This window comes from Gallus gallus, chromosome 26 (assembly GCF_016699485.2).
Source record: "Gallus gallus isolate bGalGal1 chromosome 26, bGalGal1.mat.broiler.GRCg7b, whole genome shotgun sequence".
NCBI lineage: Eukaryota > Metazoa > Chordata > Aves > Galliformes > Phasianidae > Gallus > Gallus gallus.
In genome coordinates, this window is record NC_052557.1 from 4,814,065 (window position 1) to 4,838,765 (window position 24,701).

General features: G+C 51.3%; 1 long non-coding RNA gene across 1 annotated transcript in view; it reads left to right on the plus strand.

The window, feature by feature from the left end:
* The window catches only part of LOC107055180, a 67,362-nt gene that overhangs the window by 34,447 nt on the left and 8,214 nt on the right, over window positions 1-24,701 (plus strand). Inside the window, exons 5-11 of the long non-coding RNA XR_001470193.4 lie at window positions 128-247; window positions 1,419-4,567; window positions 9,052-9,160; window positions 11,919-12,026; window positions 14,564-14,812; window positions 15,052-17,941; window positions 19,698-20,053. This is a non-coding gene — a long non-coding RNA (uncharacterized LOC107055180). The remainder of the gene's footprint in view (window positions 1-127; window positions 248-1,418; window positions 4,568-9,051; window positions 9,161-11,918; window positions 12,027-14,563; window positions 14,813-15,051; window positions 17,942-19,697; window positions 20,054-24,701) is intronic.

Genomic DNA, 24,701 nt, shown 5'->3' on the forward strand with positions numbered 1-24,701 from the left:
TTCTATATCTCTAGAACTCCCCCATGCTCCTGTTGCTTTGGTATTGAAGCACCTCCCTCTCCTACATGTTTTTTTACTTCTTGCAACACTATTACAAACTAAAGATGTTTTTTCCCTCCATTTTCAGGACAGACCCAGTGCCTTCAAGGAAACTACCTTGGTCCATACCTGCAGGATGCCCTGTCCACCCAGCTTTCAGTTCCCATATTCACACTAAAGCTCAATGCAAGCTACCTCTGAGTTCAAGGTAGAAACAAATGTCTGCTTTCTACTTCTGCGTTTGTGTCCTTGTGTTTCATTTCATCAGTACAGCTTAGGGGATGACCTGCTGGAGAAGAGCTCTGTGGAGAAGGACTTGGGTGTTCTGGTGGACAACAGCTTAGCCGTGAGCCAGCAGTGTGTCCTTGTGGCCAAAAAGGCCAATGGGATGCATTCAAAAGAGCATGACCAGCAGGCCGAGGGAGGTGATCCGCCCCCTCTACTCTGCCCTGGTGAGGCCACATTTAGACTACTGTGACCAATTCTGGGCTCCCCAGTTCAAAGAAGACAGGGATCTTCTAGAAGGAGCACAGCGGAGGGCCATAAAGATTATTAAAGGGCATAGAGCGTCTCCCATATGAGGAAGGGCTGAGTAACGTGGGTCTGTTCAGCCTGGGGAAAACTGAGGGGAGATGTGATAAATGTTTATAAATATCTAAAGGGAGGTGGGAGGTAAATGGATGAGGCCAGGCTCTTCTTGGTGGTGCATAGTGATAGGACAAAGAGTAATGGCCTGAAACTCAAACACAGGAAGTTCTGTACTAACATGTGGGAGAACTTTATGGTAAGGGTGATGGAACACTGGAACAGGCTGCACAGGGAGGATGTGGAGTCTCCTTCTATATATTCAAGAACCGTCTGGACACCTACCAGTGCAACCTGCTGTAGGGAACCTGCTTTAGCAGGGGGGGTGGACTTGGTGATCTCTTGAGGTCCCTTCCAGCCCCTGTGATTCTGTGAGTCAAGAGTGGCAGGTTTTCATAGAACTCCCCAGTAAGCTACCTTTAATTGTCCATGGGAGCTGGGGAGCCAGGCAGGTATCGCTAGAGCCAGTTCAACCTGTGTAAATTGGCAGTGTCCCCCAGACTCACTGGAGCAGCTCCAGTTTACACCACTGAGGATCTGACTTGGAATTTCATAAATATCTTTTCTTTTTCTTGGCAGTGAAATAATCTATAGAGTAGTTCCAAAAAATTAGAAGAAGTTGTTGGCAGATGTGTCTATTAGTTTGAGCTCGAGACTTTTTGGCTTTTCTGAGATCTGAGCTCAGTCACTGGGTAGCGTGGAGGCTTCCTTATTGTCCACAGTAGCTTTGCCTTTGTGCAGTCAGCTGAGCTGTCTCTCAAGGAAAGCACTTTGTTTCCCTTGGTTGATTGCAGAGAGCTGCAGGAGAGACTCATAGGAGACACCCTGGAAATATATATTAAGAGGAATTTTGTTGAAAAACTCCCCACTATCTCACTGACAAACAACTCTGGTGAGTCCAGAAGAAGCCTTTTGAAATCACGTACTTTGGCTCCAACTTTGGACAGAGGTGTGTGGCCTATGGAACATAAGCAGTAGGTGATGTCTCACTGTGTGTTTTGTAACATGGAAAACAGTGCCTTTCTCAACGGCAGATTCCGATGGAAAACGTTCTCAGCCTTCTGGGAGTAAAATTCCTCCTCAGGGCAGGAGGTGTTCTGCCTTTGGAAGGCCTGCAAAATCAGACCTGTCACTGCAATGGAAGGAGATTGGGGTTGGCGCCTCCGTGGGTGTGAGTGTAAACATCCAGCTGGGTGTGCCAACTAGAACGTGCCCTGGCTTTGTTATTCCTAGCGCCCAGCTCCACTTCAGCTTTCTCCTGAGTGATTATTGACGTGCTTGCAGTTCCGGGGGACGTGGAAATTTGTTTGTTTACACAGATTTGGCAACAGTGAGCTGTCAGCCCTGTGAGGCACTGGAGTGCTTCCTTGAAATCAAGAGTTGCAGCTCAGCAACTCTGCAGAGCTTGCATTTTGGGCAGAAAAATGAGAGCTCAATTGGCGTAACTCAACTGTAGTCCATGCGCTTCTTCCTGCCGATCCTCCCATAGCTGTCACCAGCCTGTGCTCAAAATCACCAGTGCCAGCTCCAGCCGAGGCGAAAGGTTGTATCAATTCCTGTTCAGAGCTGAAAATGCCTTGATTTTTTAATTTGGTCCTGGGACTTGTTCAGGAAAAACGTCAAAGCCTTCTGCTCCGTTATTTGTGCTGAGCTAAAAATAACGTTGGGGGCCCCACCTTCACTGAATGCACTCCCTTGAAAACAGAGCAGTAAGCAAATTCCCATGTGCTCCTTCTTTCTAGATTTCTGGCAGTCGGAAACAAAAGTCATCAGAACCTAGAGAAACTATCAGCCTTTGTGGTGTCCCCTTCTGTGTCGAAATCAGTGGGTCTGTTGGAAACCAGCAAGTGGCACTCCAACACACAGAGGAAGGGCTTTATTCTCAGCTCTGTATCCCCAGTCCTTCCGTAAGAGCTGCCAATGCAGTATCAACACCATCCATGCCATAAACCCAGAGCTGCCCTGTCTTTTTCTTGGAGTAGTTGTGCAAAGTCTGAATGAGGAGTCTGGGCAGCACCTTGAGAGCTCATCTGCCTGCTCACCGGGCAGACTTCCACACTGGCAGGCAGGGTGATGCTCTTGCTCTCCAGATCCTTCATCTGTTGGCGCACATATCCTTGGGAACTGCAGGGTGTTTTGGTCCAAGAAGTGTATTTGCAGTGTGTTCTCCCCATCAGGCCTCTGTGATGACCTGGAAGAGATTTTCGTGGGCTGTCCAGATAACACCAGAGACAATTGCAGACAGGGTTTCTGTCAATACCAACTTCCCAAGTTCTGTTAAGTGAATAATTTCTCTTAAAGCAGCTCCACCTCTCCTTTCTGGTGAGATGGTCCTATCACCCTCCAATACTCAGTGGTTTTCAGGTTGGATAAATGGCCATTTTTCCAGAAACACATTGAACTTCTGTAGTCTGGTTTATTATTATTATTATTCTTTTTAAGCATTTAACAAAACCCCTGGAGATTTGACCAAAAATAGAATAAGAAAATGAAAGTTCTATCGTCATTTCTGTTAAGGGCAGAGAAATGATTTCCCAGCCTGCTCTACTCCTTTGCAGACCGAGGAAGGTTTTATGGGCTGAAACAGTCCCTCAGGAGATGCTTGAGAGGAAAAGGGAGACCACAACACCATGGCCCTGTTTCCATTGGGGAAAGCCAACAGTGGCACAGCTGGGGACAGCTGAGTGCTGCCCATGGACGTGCTGGCTGACCCAGCCTGGGGCAGAGCTCTTATATCAGCATCAGGGAACCAACACCTGGCTCCTCTCTGTGCTGACCATTCCTGGCGGCCGACTACATCTTGATTTCATATTTTGATTTTACAGGCCCTGCACAATAATCACCTCTTAATTCACCCTCCCTCCCTCCCTCCTCTCTTCTCTTTCTGCTGAGGAACAGCAGACGGGAGATTTCATGTGCCATAAATATTTAGATTGTGCCTGTGTGTTTATAACACTTGCCGAGAGTGTAACTGGAGCAGCTCACACTCAGCAGCAACACCTGATGCTAGGAAAGTTTTCCATCACCTCATATGGACCAAGTGGAGCAGAACACGCACAGGGGACCAGTAGCTGCGTTGTCCCCCTGCCACGTTGGTGAACAATAACAACAATAACAATATGAATGTGCTTTTGTGTCCCTAAGCAGCTGCTCTAAAGGATGCTGGAAAAAAAGCTGTGGCTGTGATCGAATTGAACATTCTTGCAGCACTGCCCCGGCTATAGAGCATGGGGGAGACGTGTCTCCAATAGGACCTATAGGTTCTAGACCACACGTGTTACAGGAGTCCATAGTGCCAGTAATGGATCTCAGCCTCTCCTGTATAGCTTGAGTGTCTCAATTAAGCATGGCACACTTGCATGTAGTCCAGCTGAGGTCCGGGCCCCTTTCCACAGCACCTGAGGCAGGCCAGGCAGGGCTGGCAGCTCTCCCTGTGTCAGCCTGCCCAGCAGAGCCCTGCTGGGCATGCAGCCGTGGCCCCTCAGCCTTGCTGGCTCACATGCAGCGGTCAGCCCTGCGCTTTCCAGAGCATCGGCTCTCTTAAGTGTTATGGAATTTTTTTGTGCTTTAATAAATGTGTTTTTGCTAATGTTTCTTTAGGGGAAAATATTTTTCTTTTGTTTCTCTGTGTAACCTCTTTAGGACTTTCTGGGGAAGTGAAGCCAACAGCACTAGCTTTGGCTCCTTTTCTTGCCTGTCCTCTGCTTTTTTTTTCTCTCTCTCTTTTTGGAGAGGAAATAAATCTCTGTTTTTAGTCCCTTCCCTTGCTCCTATTCCACTTACCTGCTGGGTTTTCTCTTCTGTGGCTTTGGAAACAGCAGTAATGACTCACTCACCAACTTAGGAGGGATTTTCCTCTCCAGGCAGGCGATTTGTTGCTTGTCTACTGTGTGCATTACTCAGAGCTTTTTCCTGGAGGCTTTGATACTTGCCGTGGTCACAGGTAAGACACTACAGCAGATGGATCATAGGTTGTGCCCGGTTTGGTTGGGTTCTTTAAAGACAAGCCCTTACTACCAATGGCAAATTTTGAAGTTGGTGCAACAAGGATTGGAATTGTGAAGGAAAAACTAAAAAGAGAGACAACCCTTCCTCATCTTGTTTTAGAATCAGTGGATGGAAAGGAAACATAAACTCAATTTTATGTGGATTATAAGGCACCTATAAAGAGAGTCATATGAACTGAGACTCTTGGCTCTGTTACTCTAATGATACCTATGGAACAATATGTGAAACCTATTACACTATTCTGGATATATGTGTATATATATATTTATATATATGTACAGAGAATGAGAGAGAGAGAGACGAAATATGGGGCCTTTATTTTTATTGGCTTCTGCAAAGAATAAATTACACAGCAAGGGCAAGGTTAAATTATTGTAAATGTCTGTATGAAAGGCATCACTTAATTATTAACAGTCTGCTACAAATAAAAGGTACATACGCTAAAATGGCCTGACCTGCTGGATTGTGGGTTTTTGTTTAAAATTGTTGGTGAGGCCCACAGCTGACTTGTTCTCTGTCAGGCAGGCTGGAAAAAGAGGCAGGGTAAGATTTCATTGCAGAGTGGCTTATATCCCTCTGTACCAGATGTCAAGTGAATGGCTAGAAAATGGGTAAGAGGAAGGTGGGGGCTTTTTGAAAGCAGGGAGAAAACACTGAGGACATGTAAAAACACCTGGATGGATGTGGGAAGAGGGAAAGTCCAAGCACAGACTAGTATTGCTCTCTCTTAGGACCTGTCCTTTGTGGATAAGTCCACAAAGGGTACGAGTTCCTTACAGCTGAGCTCTGCACTTAACCCATTTGGGAGAAGTTTAGAGCCCTTCAAAGAGCAGGTGAGCCCATGCCCTGCGGACTTGCTGTGCTTGTTGCCAGGACTGCAAGCTGCACAAGGTGAGCAATGGACCCTGGTGCAGTCTGTGTGTGGAAGGAGAACGCGAGACATTGGCCCGAGCTGTCTCTGCTCATGTCTTTATTGCTGAAGGCTCACAGGTTGGCTGCCACTGATGAAGGCTGCTCTGGTTGAGGTAGCCTAACAGGAGGACTGAGGCTGATGCTGCCGTATCGCTGACACTTGCTGGAGTTGGCCGTGCCTCTGGAGAAGAATATTAGGGCTGTTGGCCCCAACTTCCTGACTCTGTCAGTTCCTGTGTTATTAGGAGAGGAAGGGTGAGGCTTTCAGGACCCTCAGGCAATATTTATGTGTTTGGATACCTGTAGTACTGCTTTATTCTTAGTTTTTATTTCAACAGTATCTCTGTGAACAAATAGCACCATAGGGCAGAGCCATCTCTCCTCCCATCCACAGCCCACATTGACTCAGGTCCAGGAGAATCCTGTCAAATACAGTCCATATGCATGAGCAAGGCATCATCCTATTTGCAGCCACCAAATTTGCAGAGCCTTTCAATCCTGGCCCCTGGAGGCAAAAGGCAAAGAGAAAACCATCTCAGGATGGGATTTCCAGAGGGAAACTTGGAGGCTTCAACAGGTTGGGAAAAAAAAAAAAAAGTAAAAATCCACCAGTCTATATGAATGAAAGAACCAAGTGGAAAGCTCTCCCTTTCACTCCCTTGCAAAATTAAAAGTGCTTTTGGCAAATAGGAGACGTCTCTGTGATTTCACATTCAGCTTCAAGGCCAGACGGAATCCCTCGGCGCTGGGCTGACCTCCTGCCTGCGGCCGGTCAGGGATTCCCACCCGCTGCTCCAGCGAGCTCCAGGCTGTCCCTGGTGAAGTTGGGACATCACCTCTCAGCCAGAGCCATCCGGTCTGGCTTTAAGGATCCCAACAACTGGGAATTCGCTGCCTCTCCCCACCTCGGTAAGCTCTTCCAAGGGCTAGATGTGCCAACACCATTTGCTCATATGGAAAAGCAGGATGACTAAGAAAACAGTGTGAGCTGAGTCCTGATGGGTTTTAATGCTATTTGGCATCTGAGGAGAAGGGAAGAAAAGGAGGAGGCTAAACCATCACTATCCAATGGTCCCTGTACCCATCTGTTAGTGCTCTGCAAAGCTTCCCTACCCTTGTCTTTAGTTAGCATTTGGCTTTACTAAAGCCACGTCACCAGTTGCTATACTATGCTTTCTCATCTCCTGTACCTGTAAGCCATGTTCCCAAAATGTCCATCTCTTTTTCCATACGACTTCCCATCAATGGCTGCATCTCTGCTGGAGCACACATGAAGGCTGCCCAGCATTGCTGTTCTTGCTTCCAGGCTGTTGAGAAGATGTTGAAGAAATTGCTCCAGAAAAGTTGAATTTTGGTGCACTTTCTCATCGTATCAGACTCCACTTCTGCAACAAGGTTTGCAAACACAGCCTTGAGTGCCTAGGGAAAATGCAAGCGTAGGTCAGACTAGTTGGGTGGGATCAGTGACAAGTATCTCTTTTACCTCTGTGAGAGTGATATTTTCCCTGCAAGCCTTTGATGGCACTGTGAGCATGAAAACATTTAACCCAGTTCTCCTTTTTTTTTTTTTTTGGTCAAATACGAAAGAAGAGAAGAAGAGCAAAGCGCTTTCACTCCAGTTCCAGGCAGGAATAGAAATCCTCACTGAGAAAACCTTACTCCACAGGAGGCATGTCTCAGAACAAGGGAAAAAGCGTGTCGTGGCCATGCAAGCCAACAGTAGCACAGCCTGCTACAGACCCCATGGGCTGCTGAGAATCTCTATCATTCACATCTTATGAACTGGTTTGGCGCATCTCCAGAGGACATTGGCAGCTGTTCAAGGCCTTGCAAGGTGCTGAACATGCTCAAGTTCCTATTGTCTCCAACATGTGTGTGTGCAGGGATTACCCGATTCGCCTGCGTGAGTGGGATTGGGATTTGCCTGGGCTCGTGTGCATCAGTGGTGAAGGGTTTGTTAGATGGCTCTCCCACAGCTGCATCTCCAAGTGCAGTGGCTCTGTGTGGACTCCAGCTGCCACTTGTCACTGCGGGGGGACGGCTGCAGGTAGGGCTGCAGTCTGAGGGTTAGGTGGGCACGTGTGAGGACAGGACTGCAGCCAGGTCGGGACCCATCGTGGTGGTGTGGCAGCAGGCAGGGCAGCTGCTGGCTGGGAATGTAGCTGCAAAGGGCCATTGGCTGTGGGTGTGAGCTGTGCACGCTGTCAGAGGGTGCATGGTGTTTTGTGGGGGCTGTAGGTAGGTGGGAAGGTCCGATCGGTGGTCAGAAGCAGCAGAACTGAGCTGGGCATGAGCTGAGGGCAGGGGGGTCTTTTCTGAGGGGTGAGAGTGGGGAGGGGGAGCACAGCGTGGGGTGAGCGCTGGTCCACGAGCGTGCTCTGAGCACGTGTATTCACACACACTGCTCTCACAGTTGGTCCTGAAAGGAGCTGAGAGTGGGGATAAAATGTCATAGCAGCAGCCAGTGGCTATAAAATCCGGGGTCTAAACGAAAGGGAAAAAGTGACAAGGGGAAAAGCAAGGTCGGCCCCACCTTGCAGGGTCTGCTCTGGAATGTGTTTGCACTCCAGGGTGTGCAGTGCCTGAGAGTGCGTTAGCAGCAGTGTTGAGTTAGTAATATGAACCCTATACAAATACCTCCGGGGCAGACAGGTCCATTTCAGGCTGTGTTTATTTAATAAAGAGCCAGTGAAGTAACTGCAATTTCATTGTCAATTTACTAATGCGTTACAGTTATGTTTCTTAACCTCATTGTTTGGGCTCAGGAGCTTGCAGTGCCTGGCCAAAACTTTCCTTTTTTCTCTCCTTTATTCCCCCCCCTCAAGTGTAAAACACGTTTTATTATGACTAGAATGTCTTCTATTTATCAAAAGCTGGGATTAAAATCCTCAACTCCCCCCTTCCATGCACATATCCAACTTGGCAACAGGTTGGTTTATTAACCTCCTAAAAGCCTCACTCACTCACTCGCCTTTTTTTCTATTCTTTTTTTAAAAAGGAGAAAAAACACACGCACACTCACGCCTGTTCACACACATATACTTTTAAAGTTCATCTGGGAAGAGTACAGTGGAAACTCTGGCAGGAATGAGATTGAGCCGTGCGTCTTTGTGGTCTGGGAAGTCTGACTTCGGCCTCCTACTCTTTTGGATGGAAATCTGGGTTTCAAACACGCTTGCACGTTCTCAATAAAAAATAAAAATAAAGCAAGCAAGCAAGCAACCCCTCCCCAGTGCTGAATTGGAAAGAGAAATGAGCTTTGGGAGGAAGGCGGGGGAGTGGCTGCTGCGTGCTCTGGGCTCAGGCCTCAGCAGCTCCTTCTGTAGGAAGGGAGATGGGCTGCAGCTGGGGGAGGCTCGTGCTCAGCAGTAGATGCCCTGGTCCCATCCAGGCTTATTTCCCCACAGGGAGGGACTTTCCACCTCTCAAAGCTTTTAGAAGAACCTTAGTCCGTCAGGTCTGACTTCAGGATAAAGAAGCTCAATCCTGTTTGTTTTCTTTCCACAGCAGCTCCAATCGCAGCCGGTTTCATGGCCAGGCTGCAGGCAGGAAGGATCGAGGTCTTCAGCTGGAGCAGATGAGCGGGGCTCTGCTGGAGGCTCCATCACACCTCCAGGTGACCTCAGACACCTGATAGCCACCGGTTCGTTGAAGACAGGAGGGTGGTTTGTCACCAAGAGATTTAGGCAGTATTATTCTGGAAAGAAGTAGAGGGTTGGACCTTGTGGATGTGGTTGGAGAGCTGGGATGAACTACAAGGAGCCGCCTTGATGCTGTCCTTTGGGACAGGTGCACCTTTGGGCAGTTCTGCAGCCACAGTCCCTGGTCTGGGATCTGCCTGTGCTGCCCGGGGGCAGTTCTGCTCCGCCACAGGTCAGAGTGACAGAGTGAAGGTGGGAGGGGGAAGAGAGGGGACGCAGAGCACTGATGCTGCTGCAGTTCCTGCCCAGGCAGTACTGAAATCCATGTTGGCAGGAGCTGGGTTGTTCTGGGAGCAGCTGTATCCATGGGTACATCTTGTGCCTGTGTGTGTGCGTGCTCCGTCTGCGTATAGGATGGGTGGCATTCTGTAGGTGATGCTCAGCCTGTCCGCTCTCAGTCTATTCACTTACCTTCGTGTTGCCCCAGAGCAGCAACTCAGACCTGGGTTTTTCACGCTCAGCCCAGAACGCTCTATGAACACTCACTGAAGTGAAACGCTCCCGATGCAGGCAGCTCTGTGTCAGCTCCTTGGCTGCTGCTGTTACCAGCTTTATCTCCTGCTCTCAGGGCAGCATCTTAGAGCGGGGCTTTCCCCGCTTTGAACCTCCGCGAAGGCCAAACGCTCTGCAGGCAGCTGGAGCACCCTGCCCTGCCCTAACCTCTGCCGTGACCTCGCAGAACCGCGCTGTCTGCTCCGTGAAAGGATTTGATTCAGCCCTTCATGCCCGATCAGCAGCCAGGCCCCTGCACAACACAAGCTACCGGTCGTGACAAATTACATGGGCTGGCTTCAGGGGGGGCTGAGCGCTGACCCCGCTCCCAGCAGCCCTGAGCTGCACCTCTGGCCGAGGGGCTCCGTGCCCACCGCCCGCGTCCAGCAGACCCCAAGCGCAGCGATCGCCGGGCTGGTTCTGCAATTAGAAGGAAGATTTCCGCTAATCTCCCTCTAAATGAGGGTCTAATTCCTCGAGCAGAAACTTGTCAGCTGCTTGTTAACAGCCTCTCGGACCCGCGCTCACGTGGCCTTCATTATTTTTAGGAGCGTTTTCAGTTGTGCCTTTTTAGCTTGGAACAGAAGCGTAAACTGTGCCTGGCTGCAGGCTGGTGTCTGTCCGCGCTGGCCGTGCTAATAACACACTGCTTAAATCAGAGTGCTGGGGAAAGAAATACAGCACTGAGGAGGGGGACATTTAATATTGAATTTGCTTTTTTTTTTTTTTTTTTTTTTCTTTTTTTTAATGTGGAAACTTTTAGACACAATCCCGGCCCTGTGTTTAAGTCATTAAAACATCTTTAAGCATTTTCTGGTTTTAGTTTTCTTAGCAGCAGTCCTTTTCCTGGAATGTATTTTATTTTTCTTTTTAAGTTGGTGAAAAAAAAAAAAAAAAGAAAAAGAAAAAAACCCTCCCCTCGCATTTCCAGGAGGTTTTTAAAGGGGAGAGGGGAGGGAGGGCTCAGGGAGGTGGGGAGATGAGGAAAGTGAGAGAACAGGGCCCTTTCTGTGTTTTATTTCTAATCCGCAGGAATCCATTTTAGCCTTTTATGGCTGTTGCACTTGCTGACAGGATTTACATTCTCCGTATGTTATCTGAAACATCACAATCTGTGGCTGTGGGATTGTTTCATGCCTGGGTTAAAAACACGCCAGCGCTTCTGGGAGGCTGCGGGGAGGCAGACGGGGAACGGGGGAACGAGAAGGCATTGCAAAAAGGGAGAGAAGGGGAAAGAAGGAGCTGAGTGCTTTGCAGGAGCTGCTGCTGGCAGAGTTCATGCCCCAGACAAACTGATGGTTAAGCGAAGCAGGGAGGGTATTACGATCCCTTTGATTCCGGCGATGTTGCAGCACAGTTCTGCTCTAGGAGAGCAGCTGCGGAAAAAAGACAGCGCTCTTCTGACTCTCCAGAGCCCCACTGTGACTGTCTTTGGAGCCAAAGTACAGGGAAGCCGTGCACCCATCACAGCTCTGTGGGACGTGGGGCTGTGCCGGGGTGCTGCCTGGATACAGAAGTTTCCTTCTTCGAGTGCTCCTTGAGAATACCTTCATTTTTAAGGGCCTCTTTGGAAGAAACCAAAGATGCTGCCATTAAAATGCTGACTTTGTCAGGCATTGGTTGAGAAAAGAGTGAGCAGTGAGAATACTGAGAGGGGCTGATGGTTGGACTCAATGATCTGAGTGGTCTTTTCCAACCTTAACGATTCTGTGATTCCATAACATAATGCTGTTTTCCAGTGGCTGCAGATACTGTGGTGCCTATCAGGGGGAACCATGAAAGGACACTGGTTTTCCATTGCCATCATCCCATCTGATGAGCAGAGCCCAGACTCCCCAGAATCACAGATCTCGTTTTAGCGTCTGGGCTGCTCTCCTTTGGCTATTCTGGGTCTGCAGTTCTCTCTGATATCCCCCGCTCAGTCGGTAGACGTGTCTCTGAATGCACAAGAAGGTGCCATTCTACATAGTTGGTTTTCTGATCATGACCAGACTCTAAGCTCTTAAGGTAGAGACTTCAGTTTTTTAATAACTCACGGGAGAACCCAGGGAAAATGTAAGTTTTATGGAGTCTAGAGAATATTTTTAAAGGATTTAGATGTCTGGAAAAAGTGTCTTAGGAGGTTTAACTGCTTCTCAATGGAAAAAAATACATTAACAAATATTCTTGTTTCTTTGTTAGTCCCTTCCGGGGCAGAACAGCAGCCACGTGCTCTGAGATCTGGGATCAGGAGGCCGTGGGCCATCTCCAAACTGGTGCCAGGCAGCGCAGCACCGCATGCCTTGCAGGGTGAGTGTTCTGCAATCACTTGAGCTTTGAGAGATTATTATTTTTGGGGTGGCCTCAAATTCCCTGGGCTGTAAAAAGCTCCATGTTTGAGAATCAGCGACATTATCTCAGATCCCAACCCAAACAAAGGGGGATTTAGGCTCGCTAGTCTCCTGCTTCCAGCCCCTGCTGTGCTCCGTGCCATTTTATCCAGTTAGCTGCAATCAGGTCCTGTGGCCCAGGAGAGATCAGTGGTGTTTCATTGCTGTGCATTGGCCAGCACATCCTGCAGAAGCAGGAGGGGATGCCAGGTTGGTCATGGTATCTGTGCTCTGAAAACTCAGCTGGTTCCAGTGCAGATCTGTGCAGTGCTCTGCACACACATCACAGAGCATGCCTGGTGCACGTTCCATCCAGGGAGCAGCTTGTGCCTCAATGCATGTTCCTGCAGGGCTGTCTGCTCGCTGCCCCAAACAAGAATAGTGCTTGGGCCATGCTTGCATGCATGTGTGCTGCCAGCATCGTGCAGATCCCTTCTTCAGTGCTTGTTCTGGAGCTCCGCTTCAGTCTTACTGCCAGCTTGTGCCCCTGCAAAAATGGCTGTGCCCAGGCATGGAGGGGTTACTGCATTCCCCAGCAGAGCTCCACAGCCCTGCCTCACACAGCTCTGCCCCACAGCCCTGCCCCACAGCCCTGCCACACAGCGGACCCCCACAGCAGAGCCTCTGCCCCATCAGCCTCTGTCTCCCTTTGGCCAGAGGGAGTCAGGTTACGCTCCCCATCCCTGCGAGTGAAAGAACCCACCTGTGTCTGCGGGGCCTGTTTGGGATTCCTGGGAAACTTTAACCTCTATTAATACCACTAAATTATTTCTTCATATGGCAAAGTACTTATGTAAACCGATCCCCTCCCGCCTTCCCCTCCTGGCTTGGAGGAGGCAGCGCTCACTCAGATGGATCTACCTGCTCTCGGGGGGCTTTCAAACCCTCCACATTCCTCTGCGGCACTGCTTTTTGTTGCAGGACGTGCGCTTGCTGGAAGCGAGCACGTGATGGGAAAGGGGGGAGAGAAAGAAGAAGGAAGGGAGGATTGAGATCACCAAAGTAATTGGCTCAGAGGCCTCTGGAGCAGCAGCAGGTTGGGCTGTACATTCGTCTGTCTCTCCGTCAAGTTGTACCGAGCCCATGTCTGCCTCGGACTTCCCCAGAGCTGGAGTAAATTAGGAGTGGGCTCAGCAGGGTCAAGTGGGCTTAGTTGTCATTTACACCAACACCTCTTTATAGGTTACACCAGCTTCCAGCACTGCCAGACTGGTGTGAAGGGACCTTCCTGGAAATGAGAACCAGGCCCTGGAGGCTGTTTCACCAGGGCAGTACCCGCTATCCCCAGCCATGAGCATTCAGATCATGGGACTACCCTGAAATAATGCCAATTTAAACCTTTTTTTTTTTTTTTTGGTGTTTTTTCTGTTCGTTTGTTTTGGGTTTTTTTGGTCTTATGGCTTCTGTCCTTGGCTGCAAAGCCTAAAAATGTTCTTTTCTTTGAATGTGAACAAATGAACGAATGATAACATGTGTCATGAAATCACGGGACTCCAGCAGATGGGGCTCAAAGAAAGGAATGCCAAAAAAGCAGCAAACTGACGGTGCTGCTGGGTGCCACTCTGGGCAGGATCGCATCTGTCCCGTGGGCAGGACGTCTCACTGCATTGTGCCTTTCTCCCGGCTGCCACCTGGGTGACACTGCTTGGTTTTCAGGCATGTACAGCCCGACTGAAGCTGTCATGCAAAAATGGGTGCTGGCTCCACTGCAGGGCAGCCAGAGTTGGCCTTCAAGCTGTGGAAGCCCACAGCCACAAGTAGTGTAGCTCCCTCACAAAGGTACTCTTTTCAAACCCAAGAACAGAAAAAAGATGGAAAAAAGTGAAAAATTCGGCAAGGTTTTAACCCTGTGCTCTCCCAGCAGGTGTTTTCTTTGGCTTGGTTTTACAGCCAGAGCTGTGATTTGAAATTCCACCCAAACTTGGAAATTCAAAACCCATTTTCCACTTCTGCAATCGCCCGTTCTGCAAAGCAGAGGAGAAGGGACTTGCAAAACCTTTGGAGTTGAGGTTTGCAAACTCCAAAGGTTTTGCAGCAGGCCAGAAGTCAGCAGTTGGTCCAAGGAGAGGGAAACGTCTATGCCCCTATAATCCAGAGTCAATTAGAGTCATGCCAGAAAGGCTTCGCTTAGCCTCCACAATGTGTGGTCACATGTGGTAATGCAAAATTAGCGCGAGAATATGGGATTTTAGGAAAGCCAGCTGTGTTGTCAGGGCTTGGCCTGCTGGTTGGCTTGAGCCCCAAGAAAGAGTTCATTGCCAGCATCCGCAGGCTTGAGGGCGACAGAGGAAGTCTGATCTCCCTGCTGTATTTCAGCCATGCAAAAAGCTGGATGGATGCTTTTGTTTCAGTTTATATGCTTTATTTCAAGTGAATGAAAAAGGCCACTCAAACCAGAGCCCCTCTGCCTTCTGCATGTTTTTTTCTTTAAGTCTAACAGAATCTGTGTTCCCACAGAGCTCCACCTCCTACCAACAGCAGTGCGGTCAGTGGAGAGGAAAGATGCTGAAAATGATCCCTGCGTTATCCGGGTGCCAAATCAATGCATCTCATCCTGCCCTGCACTGAGAGCAGAGCATTGCTGAGAGCAGGATGGAGGAAGGTGAGGGAAGTCCTACAGGTGGGGAAGGAACACCAACAGGTCTGAAGGACCGCAGTGCCCCTGCAGCTCCCCAGGTCTCCACCTGCGACTGCCCCGTGCAATGGGTGAGTATGGGTTGGAGTGGCTGCCCTGAGCACTGTGAGCTGCTCTGGACTGCAGGTTTGAGATCGGGGCTTTCTGGAATGGGTATTTACCCAACGCAGGGCATCGGGTTAAGTCTGGACAAATGGAGACGCTGGAATTACTGAGTAAAATGTCCTGGCCTGTCTTCTGCAGGAGGTCATCTAGATGATCTGTTCGTCCCTCCTGGCCTTTAAATCTACTAATCTATTTTCCCTTCCAGGAAATATAACTACATTCTGAGAACAACAGCCCCTTAGGAAGAAAAAACAATAAGGGAAGAAAGCACGCCTTTGAAAAACAACAGCAAAGAAAAAAACCCTTCAACTATAAAATAAACTAAGGTACAAGATGCAATTAACAATGCACAAACAGCAGAGCCCGGAATGTAAATTGTATTTAAATAGGGCTGTGAAGAATGTTTCAGTCCCCTAAATGGCTTCTCTCTCCTGCTGCCTTGAACCTCCAATCAAGCCCTGCCTGGGAGTAATTTGGTGCTGGAAATTGTTGCCACACGAACAGCTGAAGGCTGGCAGGGTCACCGGCCCCCCGTGTCACACCCTGTCATTTTAGATTAAGATATGCAAAGGCGACACGGCTGCGAACTTTCCCTTTGCTGCTGTGGCTGCGTCCATCCCCTCGACTGTAATGAGAGGAAGGCGTAATTGGAGTCAACTGCTTGATTATGATAATTGCTACTGTCTGGGGGAAGAAACATTTGAGTCCCGGAGCTTGATCCGCGCTGCACCTTTGGGGTGACTGCTGTCTGTTTGCCGGCAGATGGGCCCTGCACAGAGCATCCCTCGGCCCCGCGCCGGCCCCTGACCCCAACCCCACCACTTGTTGGCTCCCGATCCCGCAGGGTCACGGGGCGTTGGGCTGCTCGCTGCCTCCCACCGGAGCGTCGCTCCTGAAGGATTTATCCCCTCAGAGGGAAAGGGCCTTTTGGAAATTTATCCCCGGCTCTTCACAGCAGCACAAGTGGGAGATGAGGCGCCGTATATTTTCCGCTGGGATATTTATCGCTTTCATTGTACATCCCAGCAACGATCTGTGGGAAATGCCTCCTGGGGGCTCAGCCGTCGGTCTGCCAGCAGGGACGGTCCTGGGCTCAGGGCAGAGGGATGGCAGCGAGGAGATGAACATGCGGTGCTCAGAGCACCCAGCACAGCTCAGTGCCACCTCTCAGCAGCTCTGTCTGTGCATTGGTGCCAATAACCTGCCCAGCAGTGGCGTGAGCACAGAGGCACATAAAGCCCACGTATGTAATTAAGGTGGCAAGAAGCATTTCGTTAATTAACGGCTATTATTTGTTAATATCAAGCCTTAAGTGCAAAGCTCAACTCTAGCTGTGAAGCAATAAGCACAGCCTGAGCAACAACAGTAACTAGCCAACAAAGTAATTGGGTCGTTATTTCCACGATATCTTAAAAGTTTAACAAGATTTTCTTGTTTTAAACATTCACATTCCAGAGCGTGGAGGGGAAAGCACTGCCTGCACGGAGGGAACGATGTAAAAATCCTTGGAAACAGAGCAGGGCTGCAGGTGATGGGGTGGGTTTTCTGCTGAGCACGGAGCTGTGCCCCACTCACAGCCAGGCGTGTGGGTCGGGGCTGCGGCGTGCTGTGCTGGCTGTGCACAGGGATATGGGGTAGGGGAGGCATGGGCAGCTAGCTCTTGTTCTGCTGCGTTTAGAAAGCGAGCTCATTTGAATGAGTATGATTTTCCTCTTTGTTACTAACAAGGTGCCTTTCTGCGGGGTCCTGGTGGGCTCTGTGTTAGCAGAGGGATCATGTTGAGCACCAGGAGGGTGTCCCAGCGCCAGGGTCAGGCATGGATGGATCCCCGTGCAGTTTGATAAGAGAGGGAGACGTTTAATCTGCTTTCCAGGGTAGATTAAGAGCCCCCGTAGACTGTAGCTATGCAACAGCGTGCGTCTGACAGTGCAGAGCTCTGAGCAAAGGTGTAGCTGTTGTGATAAAACAACTGCCTGCATTTCATTAACAAAACAGTATGCCAAAGTGTCATTAGGCGACGGAGGGCTCTAAATAACCCTGTGACTGCCTGCCAGGCAGTGTGAGTCAGGAGGAGACCACTGCAGCTGTACCTGGGTACCCACGTACCTAAGGGCAGAGAGAATCCAGAGGAGCCTCATGCCCACCTGAAGGGCCAAACCTGCAGCTCAGACTGTTCTGCTCAGTGCTTATTTCCATGAGAAGTGATCGGGCCATTTTGCAAGCAGGTGTGTTAACTTCAATCTGCAGGAGAGGAGCATTTGCTGTGAACACAGCTCGTATCTGTGCAGATAGCGTTGGCAGGAGCTCTGCCTGGCTGCCCGCCTGGCTGGAGGCTTGTGTGTACCTAGGAGATGGCTTGCCAGCTCTAACCTATTCATTCAAAGTCAGCCTTCAGTTGGAGCTCCCACCCTTTCCTCCAGAAGAGATTCGTGTGCTGTTACTCATTTACTACTATGGCCATTTAATACTATGGCATTGCCCTGGGACACGGGACGGCCGGCTGGAGGGGCAGGCAGCCCCAGCTGCTCAGGGAGGTGCCCCCGTGGCACTCAGTGCAATGAGTTGGGACCCTGCAGCTCAGGTCCGTGACACTATTGACTCTATTAATTTATGGGATAACTCGTCCTTTGGGAGAGTTCTTTCCTAATCTCCATTAGTTAGAGATTGCTTTATCCTTTGCAGCAAGGAATTTTCATCCATTTACTCTGTAAGCTTTCTTAAAGTTTATCCCTGTGATTCTGGATATCGTTTATTTCAATTTGTCTCTTTCGTTACTCTTTGTTCCAAACCCATTGCACCCCGGCCCCAGGAATGTCCTGGGGAGTTAAGCAGAGTCGGGTCTGCAGGTGAATTCTCCCTCCACCTATAAATACAGATTCTTTTGACAGTTTTGTTTTATTCCACCGAAAATTGCCAAAGTACACTCAGAGCCTGTTCTCTCACTGTATTTTCTTTTTACATAGGAAATGCCGAAGGCAGCTGACAAAAACTTCTTGTATAATTGCAGCTTTATTTTGCCAAATTCTGAGCCGTCATTTGCTGCCAGCAGTCCCACCTCTTCCATCCAGGAGCTGGTGACGTTGATCGAGCTGCAGGTGTGGGGCTGGGGGTGGGGTGGAGGTGGGGTGTAGGTTGGGGTTGGGATTGGGATTGGGATTAGGGACAGGTTTGGTGTTGGGGTTGAGGTTAGGACGTTATGATTGGGGTTGAGTTTAGGGTTATGGTTGGGGTTGGGGTTGGGATAGAGGTTAGGGTAGAGGTTGGGGTTAGGATGTTATGCTTGGGGTAAGGGGTAGGGTTGGGGTTGGGGTTGGAGTTAGGGTTAGGGTTATCTTTAGGGCTAGGGTTGGGTTAGGGTTAAAGTAGGGATTAGGGTTAGGGTTAGTTGGGGTTGGGGTTGGAGTTAGGATTAGGGTTGGGTTAGGGCTAGGGCTAGGGTTAGGGTTAGGGTTAGGGTTAGGGTTAGGGTTAGGGTTAGGGTTAGAACTGGGGATGGATGCAGAAATCCATCATTTTTCCCAGAGAATCGGAGACTGAGAAATGTCACCTGAGACTTAGTTCAAGGATTTACTTTTCCTGAACCTGTTGTCTGAGTGCTAAAGCAAACCTTGGGCTTTGGTTGTTCCTTTTCTTCCTTTTTTTTTTTTTTCCTCACAAGTAAATTGTAAATAAAGGTTTACATAAACCCTTATCCCTCAGAGACATTGCCTCACTCTCTGGTGCCACTGAAGGAGAACCCTGCATGTGGGTCAGCCCCAGCCCAGCCCAGCTTCATGGGAAAGCAGCAGCAGACACAGTGGGTTTGGGGCAAATCAGCTCAGCGCCCATTTCCTCCTTAAGATGGAAGTGAAGAACATCTTCTGCAGAACTCTTGGATCTCTGTGAATGCAAAGTGCTGAATACAGGCAGGTTTTTACTGCTGCCCCAGGATAAACTGGGACGGCAGCCGTTTCTTCCATTGCACCTAATGAAGTCTTAATGCAAGAGGGACACAGCATTCTGCATCATTAAAACACGGGTGCAGGTGATGGAAGCTGGCCGTGGTTTATCTCAGCACTGAGTTCTGGGCATGCTGCTATGGGTTGGCACCACTCCTGGAGGTGCTCTAGGGATGCTCTGCCCTAATCCTGTGTCTGAACAGAGACACAGGCTGCAATGTGGGGAACATGGACAGAGCTCAGCTCTCCTGGGGCTTTGTCTGCAGCCCACCACGTCCCATGAGCAGCACAGCCTCCATCTCCCTGGTGCCCAACGCAAGGGGACGGTGTTGGGGGTCATTTGTCTTCTGAGAATCAGATGAAAAAAGAGTTGGGAGGAGGATGCATTTGAAAAAAAAAAGAGAGAAAAAAAAAAGCCAACAAAAACCAACAGTAAACGCATCAAATAATAATAAAAACCCACCCTTTTCTTTGAGCCTCAATGTATGCTGGTGCAGTGCTTAGGGGATTAATCTCTTAAAAAATAAGTGCCATGTGAGTAGACAGGCAGTGATTAAGGTTTTAACTGATCAGTCTGCGTCTGACAGTGAACCAGCTATTATCTTAACGGAATCAAACGAACATTCAGAGCCTCCGCTCAGCCCCAAACATGAAAGGAGATGTCATCTGCTGGCAGTTGGCAAGCCGCAGGGGAAGGGAGAGAGAAAGAAGGAGGGAAGGAAAGCGAAAAGGGTGAGAAAAGGAGGAGAGGTAGAGGCAGAGCACAGAGCGGAGGGGACGGAGGAGAGGGGAAGGGTGGGGGTAAATAAAGGGAAGCGGTGGGGAGAAAAAGTAGAAGGGAGAAGAGCCGAGGCCCGAAGCAATGCTAATTCCACTCTCCTCTCCCGTGTCTCTCCTCCCCACTCCTGCACAGATCAGAAGCTGTTCCCTGGATGAGGTGGGCCGCCTGCTGCCCTCACCATGCTCTTCCCACCCCACTGCTGCCCGCCCTGAGGTCTGCTCCAGCGCAGGGAGGTCTGGCACTCTTGAACCTGAGGTCAAAAACAAGAGGGAGGAAAAGAATGGCCTTCAGGCCAGAGGAAGAAACCAGGGCAACCAGGCTCTTAACGTGATAAAAGGGCTTTATCTCAAAGCACTTAAACAAAACACACAAGCCTGAGAGAAGAGGCTCTGTCAAGTATCCGCCCGGGACATGGGGAAATTGCAAATCCCTGCAGGACAGAGGGGCTCTTTCTTCAGTGTGCAGAGCCTGGAGATGGGGCTGGGCAGGTGAGGGGTGCTGGGGAAGGGGTGCATGGGGGATTTCCCGTTTGCAGTGGTGCATGGGTACGGATCAGACTGTGAGCAGCTGTTAGAGAGCAGATCACGGGCACGGGGAGTGGGCAGCAGTGCTGGAGAGGGGCAGGAGAGAATGGGAGATGGGACATGCAGCAGCAGGTGGGCACAGTCCCACCCCCTGTGTGTGGGGAGTCAGTGTAAATCAGTGCCACCTCTGCACTTGGTGGGTGGATGGGTGCAGTTTGCAGGAGTTGGATGGGTGTAGTTTACAGGAGTTGGAGGGGAGGCTTGGTTCTTGCTGGCCCCTTACAGAACGCTGCAGGGAGGATTGTGCCATGGAGAGGTCTCTGGGTTGTTCCCAGGTGCATGGGCAGGGAGCTGCACACACCATCCCGGGTCTCTGGGCTGCAGGTCCCAGCCCATCCCCAGCCAATCTGCTTTCCCAAGGGGCTGAGGCAGCTGTGCTTGTGGTACCTGCTCCAAAGGGACGGGCTGTTCGCTCTGGCTCATCTTGTCCCTCATCCCTTTGGGGCTCAGCCCCGTCCCTCCCCATTTCTCTGTGACACACGATGCTTCGTGCCAGCAATCCCTGCCTATGAGGAGAAGCCCTGCCCTGCCTGGGCGCTGCTCTCCCTCTGGCTCCTTGTTCTTCAGCCTTTGTTTGGTACACGTCCTCGTCCCCTATGGATGCCCATAGTGTCCTTTCCCTTCCATGGCTCAGTGAGGACCACGAGGAGCTCCCAGCCATGAATTTCCCCCACACACCACTGCCAGGCTGTTATTGCTGTGCGCTCCCTCCTGACTCCATCTGTCTGCATGGTGCTACTGCTCCGTGCCAGGAGGGCTCCGGGACCGCTGGGGTCACGGCTGCCCCATTACGGGGCGAGATTTATCATTGGCAGGTGTGCTGCGGGATGGTATATTATCCAGGATTATGAACTGTAACAGGATAATCTCTCTAATGTAATTCAAGCTCTCGACATGGCTTATGGCTCCTTAATGTACCTCAGACTGAAGAATTACAAGAACATTTTCCCCCCTCCCTACCTTGTCAGCTCCTAAATGATTTAGGCAATCGCCTGAAGCCAGATCTTGGCCTCCAGTCATAACTCAGAGCAGTTCAGTAAATATGATGGGGAAGGAGTTTTCCTGCCTTGGCTCTTTCTTCCTTCCGCTGCGCTCAGCCCTCGCGGTGCTGCTGCTCTGCTCCCTGTGGAGCATTCAGGATGGACCCAAAGTTGGGCTGGTGGGCGCAGGGATGCTCTGCAGGGGGATCATGCCTTGGTTTCAGATCATGGGGTTGTGCCCATTTCAGCATCACCTCTCTTTTTGAGTAATGCAGCAATTAGTGGTTTGGTAACACATCAACCAATGTGTGTCCAGCTTTGCTTTGTACCCCCGCTGAGCCAAGAGGAACATTGCCCATCTTCATCTAATTGGCTTTTAATTCTGGTCATTGCTTTGACCTTAAAGATGTGGTTTGTGGGGCCGATTTTGGAGCAGGTACATCCCCACATGGGCACCAAAAAGGTGAGCAGTGATGGCCACCACCCCAGGGTCCCACAGCGACCAACTGGCCTCAGTCCAGCCCCCATGAGCCCAGTGACAAATAAACCTCGTAAAAGGAGAGGAAAAAGAGGGAGAAAAGCAGAGATTAAGAACAGGAACTGCAGGGATATGGCTTCCACTCGGCGACTGACTTAAAATAAACATCAGATATGCAGAGCAGGGCTGGGAGCCTGCCATGGCATGGGGGAAAAAGTAATGCAGGGAAATGTGTGTGTCCTTTAGCACGGCCGGTTATGGGCCTGGTTACCTGGTGCTAACGTGAGTGTGGCAGAGGTGTGATGTGCCGAGTGGCTGCAGGGGAAGGAAAAGGGGAATGCGTGGGAATGTGGAAGGTGCTAGGGAGTGTGGAGCAGCCAGGAGCACTCATCCCTGCCCCAACCCCGGCTCTGCGGGGATGAAAAACAGAGGGATGGAAAGCAAAGGGATGGAAAACAAAGGGATGGAGAGGGGGAGATGGGCTCAGGAGGCACCCGGCTGTGGTGGGCACGGAGGCCCCGGAGCTGCAGGTGCCCCAGCAGAGCCCACAGCAGAGGAAGCAGCAGAGCATCCCCATCCCCTGGAAGCGCAGTGCAGAGCGGAGCTGGAGCGTGACGGCAGCCCATGGCAGGGCTCCGGCCGGCCCCAGGCAGCTGTATTTACTGTTGCTATTTGTTGTCGCCCTGGCAGCCTCCGCAATGTGAATTTTCTGTGTCACTGGCTGAGAGGATTCCAGGCAGGTTTTTGATAATGTGGGGTTGGTTTTGTAAAGCAGGGAGGGAGAGGGGAAAAGGAGCCACGGGCTACAAACAGCTCGGCCCGGAGCTTTTAACTCTTTCGCCGCTGAATGTGCCTGACTGCTGCGGACGGAGCAGCAGAGCTGTGCTGGAGGTCCCTTCCCCACCACTGCTCGGGGGTCCCGCACCGATCCCCCCCCGTGCCTCAGTTTCCCTTCCTGCAAAAAGGGAGGAACGTGTGGGCACGGTGCGGTGCCCGCAGTGCCGCATCCATGGGGCAGCTGAAGTGCCCACCTGGCAGTGCCCCACGCTCAGCTTCTTCCACCTGGGAGCTGCAGGGTTTGATCTCTCCAGAAGCAAAACCAGAATCCACACGCAGTCGAGGTCTCCTCTTTTGTTTTCAGGCAGACAGAGCAGCAGTGCCCGTCCCCTCCCAGTGCTGCTGCTGGGAGCACCAACACCGGGATCTGCTGTTCCTTCCTTTCTCTCTTTCTTCTTTCCTTTCTGTCTGGCTGTGCGCTTTGGGTAATTAGCGTATCATGGAGAGATGGTGTGGTGGGACAGGAAGGAAAAGCTGTTTGCACAGCAGAGTAACTGGCAGAGCATCTTCAGACCTGTCTGTGCTTCCCAGGTGGCACCTCCGGCTTAACCGCTTCCTTGCTGTGACACGGGAGGGGGGGAGGGGGGGGTGGGGGGGTCTGCCAACCTCATCTCCTCCCTACATTAACCCTTCCCTCACCCCCCAGAGGAGGAACAGGGACTTCCCTCCTGATACCTGATAGCCGAACACACATTGCCCGAGGAACAAAGAATGAAGCCTTAAATCTGTGTTGCTGGGCGCACACGGGGCGCTCCATCCTGGTGGGATTGGTTTTGCAGCTGAAAGTGCTCCTCTGGGTCAGCCCTGGTGGTCCCTTAGGAGTGGGGAAACTGAGGCACGCAGTGCCCATCCCCGCCAGCCCTGAGCACCACGCAGTGCCTCTCACCCACTGCAGCCCCCAGAGTGAACGCTTCTGACACCCGGGCAGCAGCCAACCTGATTGACACATGATTGACAGAGCCAATTAGCCAAACGGAGCCAGCTGCACTCAGCCCGGTCCTGCGGAGGGCTGGGGGAGGAGGGGGGGCCGCGAGGGGAGCCCAGGATCCAACGCTCTCCCATCAGACATGATTGCTGGTTTTGTTTCCTTCTCAGCCTTTGTACGGATGCCCCGGAGAGGCCGCGTCTTCCCTCCCGGTGCCATTCACGCAGCACTCGCCGTCTCCCATGGGGCTGTCAGCGAGGGGCTGCCGTCACCCCGGCACTCTTCCCCAGCTCAGGGGTTTCCCCATGTGCACGGGGAGCTCCAGGCGCTGTGACATGCCGGGGTCGCAGCCCGAGGACGCAGGGATGGCGGTGGGGCGGGCGGGGTGGGGGCGCGCAGCCACGCGGGGACGGGCGGTGCACGGAGTTCGTCTCTCCGGAGATCTGCGTTTCTTCTTTCTCAATGTTTTTTGACTCATTTCCTCAGCTCGCAGTCAGATATTTACTTAACCTCGCGACTGCGCTGCGCTGGGAGCGCCAAGTTTGGGGGCTGCGGGCGTTCTGCTGCCGCGGTGTTTACGCGTGGGGGCTGCGCGCTCTGCACACCCACTTGCACACTTGGCACACGTGTTTGTGCACAGCGACCCGGCGGGCACGGCTGCTACTCCCACCTCTCGGTGTCAGCTGTGCTGAGGAGATGCACTCTGTGTGTGCTGCTGCTCCTCCTGTACCCCAATCCTTGCACAGCCACCAGGTGCTCTGTGCATGCAGTGACTGCACGCGGTTCTGTCCAACACAGAGTGCCCCGTGCATGGATTAACGTCACCTCCCCGGTGCCGTGCACACTGTGCAGGGACAGAGCCCCACAGGGTCCCACTTCTGCCAGCAGCCATACTGGGGTGGGCTGGGCAGTGTGGCCTCGTGCCCCAACCCTCTTCCTCCCCAGATGTTTTTCCCAGCCCGCTCAGATGCTGCCCCGCTCCCTGAAAGGCCGCCTTGTGCCGAGCATCCGGACCCAAAGCCTCTTTTATGGGTGGGGAGTCCGCCCTGGGTGACCACCGCCAGGGTCTGGATGGATCCCAAAGCTTTTACCAATTGTGACCACTGCTGAAAGGGTTCATTTCTTCCCCTAACGAGACACAGCCCTTGCTGGGGGCATGCAGCATCTGTCTGGCAGCTCAGAGCAGGCAGGCACAGCAATGGGGCCAAGGAAGGCAGAGGGCTCATGGGGCTCTCCCTGCAGCACCGCTCTGCCCGATGCCACGGCTGCAGCCGGAGCTCACATCCATAAGCAGCACCCAGAGAGCCGTGAGAGCAGCCTGGTGCCTCCGTG